The sequence below is a fragment of the Rhinolophus sinicus genome, chromosome 4 (genome assembly GCF_057876585.1).
Source record: "Rhinolophus sinicus isolate RSI-liver-muscle chromosome 4, RSI-T2T, whole genome shotgun sequence".
Classification (NCBI taxonomy): domain Eukaryota; kingdom Metazoa; phylum Chordata; class Mammalia; order Chiroptera; family Rhinolophidae; genus Rhinolophus; species Rhinolophus sinicus.
In genome coordinates, this window is record NC_142504.1 from 67,764,024 (window position 1) to 67,777,338 (window position 13,315).

General features: G+C 40.2%; 1 long non-coding RNA gene and 1 pseudogene across 9 annotated transcripts in view; one reads left to right on the forward strand and one right to left on the reverse strand.

Moving 5' to 3' along the window:
- Positions 1 to 13,315, forward strand: part of LOC148758399 (uncharacterized) — a 245,337-nt gene that overhangs the window by 207,775 nt on the left and 24,247 nt on the right. The gene's annotated exons all lie outside the window — the stretch shown is intronic.
- LOC109435036 (large ribosomal subunit protein uL1 pseudogene) lies at positions 12,127 to 12,718 on the reverse strand (annotated as a pseudogene).

Below are 13,315 nucleotides of genomic sequence, written 5' to 3' on the forward strand. Positions count from 1 at the left end.
TTCCCTGAATAGTCTGCTTGATCATGGCTTAACAAGTGTCATGAATAATTTTTTCTTTAACAGCACCTCTTCATGGGGAGGCATAAGAGGCATTTCCCTCAGGACCTAGCATCAGAATAATTTGTGCTTCTTGTGAATAACTGGTGTGTTTTAGCTTCTGGAAGAAATAAGCATCTTGCAATATAGCATTTTTTTTTCTCTTCCAAGTATGCTATATGGCATGCATTTTTTGTGTTATTCTCACCCTAGTTTTATTATTTTCATACTTATTGTTTTTCTAACATTGATTCCCTCAAATATTTATCTTTTAAATACTGTATGTATTCTCTGGTAAGCTGCCTCAAACCTTTGGGGAACATGGTTAATATAAATAGTTTTTAAAATAGATTGAATTGGTGCTATCCTCAATGAAACTTAGTCTCACTTTTGCCCCCAGACTGTACCAAACCCATCTAATTCTGCATCAATTTGAAAGGTGGCTATATGTCAACCCTAACCTTTTCTGGGCTGAATTTTAGTGAGTAAAACTTTTAATCTATAAATAAGGAAACTTAACTTCCAAAAATTATGTCACATTGATCCACTTGTCAGAGGGGTCAATTGAGAGACCTATTAAGTATTTCTAATCTTGTAAGTACATAAGTGGCCCTGTGCGTGTTTAAACACTAAATTGTTAATGTTGCTGGGCCTGCCTTTTATTTCCACAGAAAGGTGCTTGTTTGGAGGGAATCTTGAGGCATTTGAGCTCTTACAAAACAATGTAAAAACAAAGCATTCTTAAGCCTGTCAGGGTTTTTAAATAGAATAAAACAACCAAATACAACTGCGGTCTTTGGCTAACTTTCTAGAGAGAAGAAAACAAACCATCTGCCAGTAACAGGCTGCTTTGGGGACGGCTGATCACAGGGCCCAATGAAACATTCATAGTAATTAGTAGCAGCACCAGAATAGAAACTTCTGCAGTGCTTTTCCTGTTGTTATGGTGACAGCCCCCAAACAGCCCATCCCCTCCGCCTCCAAGGCACTCAGCTCTTTCTGTGGCCTTCCATCTGGTGTGCATTCTTGTCAAGTGCAGTGAAATTAAGTTGACTGCTCATTTGTCACCCTGGAGTTGTGTGTGTGAGTTGGGTTGTGGGGAAGAGGAAGACATGAATTAGAAGAAATGGGAGCTGGGGGAAGACTGTCCCCTGGGCTCAGTAAGATGGACAGGAGAGCAGCTGGCACATCCACCCAGATCACCAGACAGGTGCTGTCAAAGGGCGGAAAGCTTGATGACGACTGATAGCGCCTGGGCAATGATGAATTAGAGCAGGACTGGAGATCAGCAGGTTCTTAACCAGGAGGAAAAGTGGTGCCAAGTCCCTTGATTTACCACACCCTCTGTAGTCACTCTCTATTTCTATGTTGTTGAGTAATTTCCACGAATTCTTTAGAAGTTGTGAAGTGCAGGGAATTCTTGCTGATACGCTAAAAAATCTAAGAATTTGGCCAGAAAGACCGGTTTGCTCCCATTCAAAGATTATAAAGTAGGAATTGGGCTGCTTATTTTTCCTAGGGTATTGTTCATTTTGCAGCTGGATGGTAAGGACATTGATTTGATTACCAATACTTTCTGCTGTTGTCAACAGCACCATCTCTCCAGAGGCCCCAGGGGCTGCACATTAAGGGACCTACTTAAGATGTAGCTTCTCTGTCATGACCAGGAATTACAGAGATGGTACATGGAAGTGCTTTGGAAGAAATGTGTGCTGTACTCAGGAAAAGAGCATGGTTTCCCTGTGTCATAAAGTCTCTATGGTTTCAGATATTTTATTCCCTTAATAAATCTTCCCTATATTGTTCTGCCCGGTGGACTGTAGTGCCGTGTAATGGATAGGGTCGATATCGTTTGTCCGGGCTACTTAGCGAAGAGATTTCCTGAGATTTCTGGGTGGAGGCTGAGCTGATAAGAGTGAGACTCAGCTAACAGGGAACACACGCTGTCCCTGTACGTATGAATCGCAGCCTCAGGGTCTGCCAGTTAAAAGGCTGGTGTCTTCCTTGCCAAGCTTATGTGATGTTCATAGCCAAGTTTGAGGCCCCTGCACTTGATGCAAACATGTTTATTTTAATTGTTTATTTTAATATTTCCTTTTCTGGGAGCCAGACTCTGCCATTCATCACACATACTGATTTCTAAGGGCATATTTCTAGTGTGACATTTTTAAACAGAGCCTAGTTGGGGTTGATAATCTCCAGTAAGGCTGGGTATCGTCAGTCCTGTGGTATAGAATCATTTGGAGCAGCAACTCACTGAATCGTAGACTGTTAGAGCTGGAAGGTCTTAAGGGTCAACTAGTCACGTTTGGCAGAAAAGTCAACTCAGATCAGAGAGTTGCTGCATAGTGCAGGGCTGGGCTCGAGCCCGGGGACTAGCTCCCATCCCTCTGCAGTCTAATTTCATCAGAGATGTTTGTACAAGTACAGTGGGGGTGGGGGACTGAAAAGAGAGACGATGTGGCAACTTCTGATCTAGTCAGAAAGATGAGATTCAGGATCATGCCCAACTGCGGAGCATTCTATCGCTGTGGGAAGCGTGTGTACGATTGGGGGTGCCCCTGTGTCTGTGCATGTGCTGTGCACTGGGCTCAGACTGTGTGGCTCCAATTGTCCACTCACCCCTTGCTGGCTCTGTGTCCCTGGGAAAATCAGTTGAACTGTGTGACTTTCATTTTCTCAATTGTAAATTGGGATTAAGAACACCTTTTTAGGAGCATTGCTGTGAAGATTCAGAGAGATACCACAGAGAGTGTGGGCACACTGCCTGGCACACGGTAAGTGACAGCACCATTATCTCTTCTCGTTAGGCAAGTAAATCCCCATTGCTCCTTCCTGCCTGCCTCTCCTCACTCATTTCTTAGACCTCAAGCTTCCCCATCAAGCATTCAGTAAAGAGACCTAAGCCTCTCCCTGCCAGGCAGCTGTTCAGGTTCCAGTGGCAGATGGCCAGCGTCCTCATGCCATTAACATCTGACAGTCTTTGTGAACACTAGTGGCTCAGGCCTGTCTTAACCAGCATGACCCACAGCAACAGACCCATTGTTTCTGTTGGCAGTTTCTAGCACCATAGAGGTGGATCCAGCCTCACCCCCTGGGGAGGGAGGCAGCCTCAGGAGGCAGGAAGGCAACATGAGTCCCTGGAACCTTGCTGTCCAGACCGCCAGCCAGCCTTCCTGGAGGCCTCCAGGCTTAAGCCTGCTTATCTTTATTTTTCAGGATCAATTCATATAAGAAACGTGTCAGCACTAGGCTCAGTGCTAAAGACACAAACTGAATAAGGTAGAGTCCCTGTCCTTGACTTGCCCATGTTCTAGGGAGTTGGATGCCTAGACAGAAAGACAGGGAAGATAATCAACCATGGAAATTGAGTGGTATCATCAGAGAGGGAAAAGTAAATACTGCCACATTTTCAGGGCTGACCCCACTTCCAGTGCTGTTCCTAGAAGATGTTATATCATTTAGTCCTCACCACATGGCCCTGATGTAGGTGTCATTATCTTCACTTTACAGATGGAGAAGCTGAGTCGGGGGTGGGGTGGGGTGGGGGTGTTAACTACCTGATCAAGGTCACCCAGCCTGTCTCTGTGTGGTCAAAGCTGAAATTTACACACTACACTCAGATATGCAAAACCTGCATTCCTCTCACCTGTAATAGAGCTCATCTCATACTGGATGGGATTCTTGCTGATTGTAGCACAAATTTAAATGTGTTCCTTATACATATCTCCCCCTCTTCCAGCCCTTTTCAGTTTAAAATGGTGATTTGAAATTCAACTCCCTACTGGGGCTCTTTTCTTCACCCTTCTCTTACTTAACATGCATCTGTGTTCAAGGAAGAGCTCTCAGCCTTAGTATTTGGGTGATGGCCTGGGGTCTCTGCGTGGGTATCAGTGTCCAATTGCACAAGTGCTGGTGCTGGCGTGTCTGCAGCTGACCTGATCTGAGATCTGGTTTCTTAGCACCGTCGGAGTCTAAGGTCTCTACAACTCACCCCATCCCTCAATCCTGCATCTCCTCCCTCCTCCCAAGCCAGTTTTGTTTCACCTCAGCTCTGGCTCATGCTGCAGGCCTTTCAAACTTCTGCCCTGTCCTGCTCTGACCCTAGGGGTGGTGACCATTCCGCTCTCCTGCTCCCATCAGAGCCCCTCATTTGGGAGTTCTATGAGAAGCCAGTGGCTCTCAACTAATGGCTCCCTGAGAGGCTCCCCTAGAAGTCATCTAGGACTACCTGGACCCCAAACTGTCTAGTTCTAGTCAGCCAAGCTTGACTGTTCATCATCAGTTGGAAAGGGAAGTTTTTGGAATTTAGAAAGCCCTTTCTCTCTCCATAAGTCTGAACTGTTTGACTGTTATCTCACTACATGACTCCAGAAAGTCGGCCTTGAGGCTCAGAGCACAGCAAGGATCTCTGTATTCCAGGCAGCACCTGCTCAGTCATCTTAGTTGAGTGAAAAACCCTCCTGGTTGAGCTTCAAGGGTGGAAAGGCTGCAGGGAACCAACCTGCAAGGGGATGAGGGAGAAAACATTAGGAAGCACATCAAAGAAATTATTACTTCAAAATACAGCAGAGCCGGGACTTGCTTTCTGTCTTCACACGCTGTATTTATTGTGCTATAGTGCCTCTCTCTATGCATGACTGCGATGGGATAATAGAGGAGGGGCCTTAATTAACAGGCTGGGGATGGGGCGCAGGGGGACCCCTTGGAGAAGGTGACTTCCAGCTTAGTCTTAAAGGTAGAGTTAAGCTAATCGATCTTGAGTGGGATAGTGTGAGGGGTAAAAGAGCCAGCACGGGAAATGGAAATGTGAGAATACAGAACAATTTGTGGAACTATATATATTCAATTACTCCTTCAATAAGTAGTTTTTGAGCAGGCACAATTGCCAGGCCTGGACCAAGCACTGAGGCTATAATGATGCTGGTATCATAGCTTAAAATTTAACGAGTTTCCCCTTCTCATCCATGGTGCCACTGGACTATCCTGTGGATGGTGGTGTAGTATTTGCTATGAGGAATATAGGAAGATGGAGAACATGGGAAAAATGGTTGGCTCTGTGTAGGCAAATTTGCCATGTTAGTGGATAATAAGGCAGATATGCCTAACACATTTCTGGTGGAATTGGTCTAGGTCAACGTCTCAGTTATCTCTTGCTGGGTAACAAACCATCCCTCAACTCAGTGGTTTAAAACAGCAACCATATTATTATCTCTCATGATTCTGATTGACTCAGCTGGCTGGTTCTTCGGTTTCTTATGATGTCAGCTGGGACTGCCGTCATCCAGGGCCTTGATTGGGCTGCAACAGTCTGATGGTTCACTCCCATGAAGCCTTAGAGAAGATGATTGGAAATATGGGCTCAGCTGGAAGGCAGCCAGGCCTCCTTCTCTCTCTCTCCCTCTCGTTCTCTCCATACAGTCTTGGCACTTTGCTCTTTCCACATGGTATCTCCATGTAGTCTCCCCAACGAGATAGCCAGACTTCTCACATGGCAGTTTCAGACTCCTAAAGGCATGTGATCCAAAAGACAAGAAGCAGGCTCTACACACCTCTAAAAGCCTAGGCCTGGGATTGGTACAGTGTGGTCATTTCTACCACATTCACCTGGTTGATGCAAGTCACAGTCCAGCCCAGATTCAATGTGGGAGGGGACTTTGCAGGGCAGGAATACTCAGAAGGGTGGTTCATTGGGGGTCATCTTTGCAGACTAGCTATTCTGTCAGTTACTATGGAAATGCACAGAAAATGTGGAATGGGTTGTAACAACATTTTATTTTCAGGGTTAACATATTACACACACACACACACACACACACACACATGTGGTCTGATAATTAAGTTTATGAACTTTTTGCTATCAGAAGGATTGTTTATTATGAATTTGTACTAACTGGGGAAACAGTTAACCAAGTTTAGTACTTGGAAATTCTGAAAAGACTGCATGAAAAAGTTAGATGACCTGAACTTTTTGCCAATAATTCATGGTTCTTACATCACGACAATGCACCAGCTCACACGGCACTGTCTGTGAGGGAGTTTTTAGCCAGTAGACAAATAAATATTGGAACACTCTCTCTACTCACTTGATCTGGCCCCCAATGACTTCTTTCTTTACCTGAAGATAAAGAAAATATTGAAGGAAGACATTTTGATGACATTCAGGACATCAAGGGTAATACAACGACAGCTCTGATGGCCATTCCAGAAAATTGTTCCAAAATTGCTTTGAAGGGTGGACTAAGCGCTGGCATCAGTGCATAGCTTCCCAAGGGGAGTTCTTTGAAGGTGACTGTAATGATATTCAGCAATGAGGTATGTAGCACTTTTTCTAGGATGAGTTAGTGAGCTTAATTGTCAGTCCTTACGTGCATGTGTGTGTGTGTATATACACACACACACATACACACATGTATAAAATCAAATTTTGGGGGGATCACATTATACTTACTGCTTTTTAACTATGTTTCTTTCACTCAACAATATATGCCAAACATTTCCCCAAGTAATTCAATATTCTTCTACGAAAGCACTTAAAAATGTATTAGGTATACAGTAGAGTACACAGATCTTAATTTGTGTAGCTTTGTACATTTTTATGTAAGTATCCACCTGTGTAGTGTCCCACCCATGTCCACATGCCTCTTATGTGAAGTTATAGGACATTTCCAGGACCTCAGACACTTCCTTGTGCTACTTTCCTATTCATACCAGTCCTTCTTCCTCTCACTGAGGTTACCACCATCTTGACTTCTAACACTATCAATAATTTTGCCTGTTTTTGAACTTCATATAAATGGACCATATAATATGTACTCTTTTGGGTCTGGTTTCTTTTGCTCATCAAAAGTCTATTAGATTGACCCATATTGTTTCCTGAAACTATAATTCATTCTCTTTATTGCTATATCATAGTATTCTACTGTATGAATAAATCACCATTTAATTATCTGTCCTATTCTTAATGGAATTTAGGTTGTTTACAGAAGCATTTTAATGATTGCATTCATGTGAATCTTCTACAATTAATTAAACCAATCCCCTTTTGCTAGACTTTTAGTTTGTTTATTTTTTTTTCCTTTATAAATAATACTGTGGTAAATATCCTGGAACAGACTCTCATGCACGTTATATTTTCTTTGTTTTCCCTTTTTATTTATTATTTTTTAAATTGTGAAACTATTTCAAACATATAAAGATGCAGGAAAAAATATAACACACATTTATGCATTTACTGCTAATATTAAACTGATACCAGTAGTTTGCTATATTTGTTTCAGATCTCTCTTTTAAAAAAAGGAGTGAAAGATTAGAGGAGTAGTTAATACCTCTCTCAAACATTTCACTTTTCCATACTCTCCAGCGGGATCAATACCTGAAAGTTGTGTTATATTATGTTTTTGATCATTTTACGTTTTTGTACATTCACTAGACTATTGTTTAGTGTGTTTAAATATGTTATATAGATAAAGTCTGCTACGTATATCATTTTTACTCAACATTATGTTTTTGAGATTTATTCATGTTCATAAGTCTTGATCTAGTTCAGGAGTCAGCAAACTTTTTCTGTAAAGAATCAGATGGTAAAACTTTTTGGCTTTGCTGACCATGCAGAGTCTTTCACAACTATTCATTGTAGTGAGAAAGCAGCCATAGACAATATATAAACATGTGGATGTGGCTGTGTTCCAATAAAACTTTACTTACAAAAACAGAAGGGGAGCCAAGATTTGGCTCACACGCCATAGTTTGCCTGATGCCTGGTCCAGTTCATTCATATTAACTGCTGAATACACTGTATGAATAAACCAATTTATTAATTTGTTTTCCTCCTGAGGGAATATTAGATTTTTACTTTTTCATTATTTCAAAAACAGCTGGAATGGACATTCTCTTATATATCACTGTGTATATGTGAGAGTTTCTTTAGAGTGGACACCTAGAAGTGGAACTGATGTTCTCTCTCTTAAACAGAAAATAACCTTTATTTGCTACAAGTGGACCACATAGGCAAAGATATATGGCCCTCTTTCAGAAGGTTGCTTGTATTCATGTAGTTCCAATTTCTGTCTATTTGGTGACATGAATGGATGCAATGGACGTAAAGATGGGCTCATTCTGAGGTCTTTAATATGTTTCACTAATGTCCTCACTATAGGAACCCTTCTGATTGCTGAACATTTGAAAGAGAAATTAGACAAGGGGTCCTGAATCCCTTCTGAGTAATATTCTAATAGTCTTCTAATTTATCTAACACATTGCAGTTTACAGGGAACTCTCATGTATATTACCCCATTTCGAACTCAGAATAACTTTGCAAGAAATCTTTCACAGATATAGAAGCTCAGTCTCAGTGAAATCAATGAATTATAGAAAACAAGTATCAAATGTGTCAAAATATACTTATTCCTGGTCCATTCCACTTCCTGAGGTTGACCATAGTGTACACACACACATACACACACACACACACACACACACACAAGGATATATACATTCACATACAAAAACAGGGAAGACTGTTTGGCTAGAGCTTTATATGCATGATCTTACTGAGTATTATAACAACCTATTGGAGTAGGTGACATTATAACACCATTTTACTGATAAGAAAACTGAGGCACAGGGAGGTGATGTAATTTGCTCAAGATCACACAGGTAGTCTGTGACAGAGTCAGGATTCATACCTAAGTCTGTCTGAGTTGGGAGATAGAGCTTTCCCTATCATCTTTCTGCCTTACCATGTAGTGATTCTCATAGGTTGTAAATAATATATGTTAAATACTTGAATGAATAAATGTTATTAAATTCTTCAGATACTTTTGTCAACAAATAAGTTCATCAATGTCATTTCCAAAATAAGTTACCACAATGCTATGTTTGTCTTTGATGGGCAAAATGAGGCATAGCAAATGCACACACATAATGTTTTTAAAACTCCATTTTCCTGGTATTCTAAAAAGTGACATGATGTCTAGGTATCACTCATGATCTTCTAGTATGGAAAATAAAATAATCTTAATAGATGTGCTCTAAAGTCCTTTTTTCTGGCTTTCAGAAATTTGGAGGTTACACAGGATTTCTTAGAGAACAAAAGATTGAAACCACTAACTTTCAGAGCTTGTGTCTAGGCTAAGCCTAGAAGTAAAGTTGCTTTGGTTAGTTTATATTATTTCCTGAGCAAGGTCCTCATCTCTGGCTAGTCCACAGGCAACTCAAGTGAATTTCTGTTGTTACAATTACAATCATATCCTTCAACTGGTAACCAAAGCTACAGAGTGAATATTCTCTGTAAGTCAGTCTATTATGCTGTTCTGAGAGGATGGGCTGGAACCCTGTCAGGTCGTCAGCACCTTGGAGAGAGACTGTGTCTGACTTGTAACACTCTGCAGTGCAGATTGCTGAATATTTAATTCTTGGGGCAAAGAAGAGCCTCTTCATGTTCAAGTACTACTGTCTTTGGATTCATTCTGTCATGTACTTAGGTTTTGTGTTGTGTGGGGTTTTAGGGTCATCTGTGGGTATGCACTGATGTGATCAGTAGCATAGGTAGAAAGTAAGACACGGTTTATATTATTAAAGACATTATAATATTAGTATAATGCCTCTTTGAGGATTTGTTGTAAGAACTGTTCTACATATTTCCCATGGTAAGGATAAAATGAGATGAACTATGTGAAAATGCTTTGCATACTGCAATTACCATTGATAATCACTCAGTAAATAAGTGGCCATGTATTATGTAGGAGATTTTGTCTTCTCTTGTGTGCTTGTGTGCTTTTTCACTTCATGTTTGGTCCCTGAGTCACATTTTCTTGGTACTTGGGCAGACCCACTGACCAATTTGAAGTTGGACCAATTTCTGTAAACTGGCAATATTTCTTGATACAAATACCAAACAAAGAGCCTTTGAATTGCAATAAGACTCAGAATTAATGCTTGCCATTTTCCTGCTACACTGACTCGCATTTTTCATCTATAAAATATGAGTCAAGTTTTACACTTGAAAGAATAGTTGCAAAAGATAAGTGAGCTATATGTAAAAGTGCTTCACAAATACATAGCACTGAAAAATTGTACCACTTTACTAGTTGCTATTATTATCCCTCAAGATATCCTGGGGTTTATTATTAGCAGTCTTATTGTCTATAGTCTACATCTTTTTAACTTTTCAAGAGATGTTGGGAAATTCAGTTTTAACACTGAGATTTATTAAGGCACAGCTTTATTTTACCATCTGATCATAATACAGGACATAATATTTCAGCTATAACTAACTTATAAAACTATTCTTCAATTACACATATCTTAGCCTAAGTGAACATACATCATTATGCTATATACCTTACTATTTGTAAAATAGTTGTCTGCTACAAATACATTATCTTATGAATTTAAGTTAGTTAATGCTATTGCCACAGAAAATTGTACTCTGAGAATAGATAAATGTCCATATGCTTGTTATTGAAACAAGAAACATTCATTTTATGGCAACATTGCCTTCCAGTAGCTTTATTTCCATTACATAAGTATCAGGCAGGCAGTTCTTGTCCTTGAAGAATGTAAGGACTAGTTACTTCATCAACAGAGAAACAGTCTTCCCATTAAATGTCAGATATGGTCTTAAGTCCTAGATGCCAGTTCAACTTCTTTTTTCCCCTTCTTTTTAATGATAACACTATGGTTTATTAAGCTGTGCCTTAGTACAGGTCAATAAGTACTTAGTAACAGGTGCTGGGGCTTTTCCATGGTGCTCTTGATACATAAAGCCCGGACATTCTTTCAGTGCTTTTTGAGCTATGACACCAGGAAATTGACAGCTAAGTGGATGTTGTACACAAGCTCATCTGTCATTTTCACGTGGCCAAATGCCACTGCCAGACACAGTACCTTCTTCATCTGAAATCTGATCGTAGGAATCTGAACATGGGAGTTTCAGACATCTTTGGTTAAGTCCTCGCTAGTTCACAATTAGTTGAGTGGAAATAAACCCCATAATAAGGATCTTTCCCTGCCCTGATCTAATAGGTTCTAACAAATTAAATTTGTGCTTTCAAGGAACTTATTTTTTGCTTTAGAAAATGCTTTTTGACCACTGTTGCCTCCTTCTTCTGCCATTCCTGGTGCTGCTGTATGCTAGTTTGTTGCCAACCTGGTACTTCTTTGTGAAGCGGTAGCTGAGAGACTTCAGTACTTAGTATGGCAAAAAAAAAAAAGCCCAAGGAAGGATTCAATACTGAGAACCACGATCATGTTAATTTGAAGATGGTGGGGAAGGATGATTCTGTGAAACAGTTTAACATTAAGACACTACTTAGTAAACTAATGAAAGTCTATTGTGAATGACAGTGTTTATCAATGAGGCAGATCAGATTCTGCCAGTTGATTGACAGGCAACCAATCATGACAGACATACCTGCACAGTTGGAAATAAGAGAATGAAAGTACAATTAATGTATTCCAGCAGCAGACAAGATGTCTACAAAAAAGGAACCTGCTGCTTTATTTCAAAACTCTATTACTCCAGACTAAGAAGACATCAATTAGAAAACCACAATTTGGTTCCACCACATCCTGACTACTACAGTATAGTTTTCTTTATTTTTTTCATTTTCCCCTTCCCCATTCCTTTGTTGTATATAAAGTAATTGGTGTGTGTGCACAAGCATACTGCTTTTATAAAACTAAATGACCAATGGTATGTTTTTATCAATCTCAAGTGGAGATGGAATGGGGGACAATACTGCTTCTGTGAAAATACCCCCTTTCTCCATTAGTGGAATGCTTATTCAGCTCTTATCCTTTTATTCCAGTAAGTTATTTTGCTCTCACTGTTTAAAAAGAAAAGAATGACATAAAAATTCTTGCATACTTTGTTTGATTGGAGAATTTTAATATTTTTCATTCATTATTGTAAAACCAAGGACAATTTTATAACCTTTTTGTAGGTAGCTATTATATACAGGGCAATCTGTCTTTAAGTGGGATACATTACTCTAAAAGAAATGAATCCTAAGATAGTTTTCCCTTCAAGTCAAGCATCTTGTTGCTTATAAACTTCTCATTTAAAAAAACCAGAAAATTCTTTTTTTACTTTTGTTTCTCATTGACTTTGGCCACCATGTTCTCATTGTGTGTCAGCAAGGAAGGGAACTTGCTGGCCTTATTCCGCCTGGGCCCAGGACTCGTGGGATCTCTTGATCAGAGACTCTGAAGCCAAAAAGGCGTCATACTTCTTGGCCAGCTTTTTGACCAGTTTCTGATTCTTGTTGAGTTTCTTCAGCACCTCAATGGCCATGTGGGGGACATCCACAGCCTGGGCCTCGTCACAGTGCTGCTGGTCCCCAGAACACAGACGGAGAACTGGGGACAGGGAGCAGATTTAAGCCTGGTGGTGCCTGAGAATCGTTTGTCCTTCTGAAGGTCGTAGTTCCACAAGCTGATCTGCAGCTCCACTGTGTCCAAAACCTTGCCGTGCTCATGCTGGTTTCTATGCAGGACTTCCTGGACCACCTGGTAGAGTGTGTCACGGGAGACTTTGCTGCTCATGGTGCCTCGTGCCACAAAAACCAGGAAAGAGCCCAATTCAACTTCTTGATTTAAACTTTTTAAAATTTGTATATTCTTTTGATATATAACATAAGTAATGATACAAAAACAAAAAGTCAGACGGTTCTAAAGGGCATATAATGAAATGTTCCCTTTTCTTCCCCATCCTCCTGCCATTCAGTTCCCCTCTTTAGAGGCAAATAGTGTTGATGGTTTCTTTTGTATATTCCATAGGTATTTTATGTATATACAGACATATATATATATATATATATATATATATATATATATATATATATATATACCTTTATAGCTACCTTCCTTTTTTACCTTGTTATGGGCTAAATTGTGTCTACCCCTTAATCTACTCATAAATGTTGAAACCCTAATCGCAAGTACCTCAGAATGTGACAGTGTTTGGAGATAGGGCTTTTAAAGAGGTAAAATGAGGTCATAAGTGGCCCTAATCCAAAGTGAATAGTGCCCTTATAATAAGAGACAATTAGGATACAGACGGAAGAGCATGTGAAGACAGAGGGAGATCTACAAACCAAGGAGAGAGGTTCAGAAGAAACTAACTCGGCTAACAGGTGATGTAGCCTCCAGCCCCTGGTGTACATACACCTTCTCCTGAGAGGGTATTGTGCAGATGTAATTAAGTTTCCAGATCAGTTAGTGTCAAGATAGGCAGATTATCTGGGAACAATGGGCAGTGTTGGCTACTTGATCA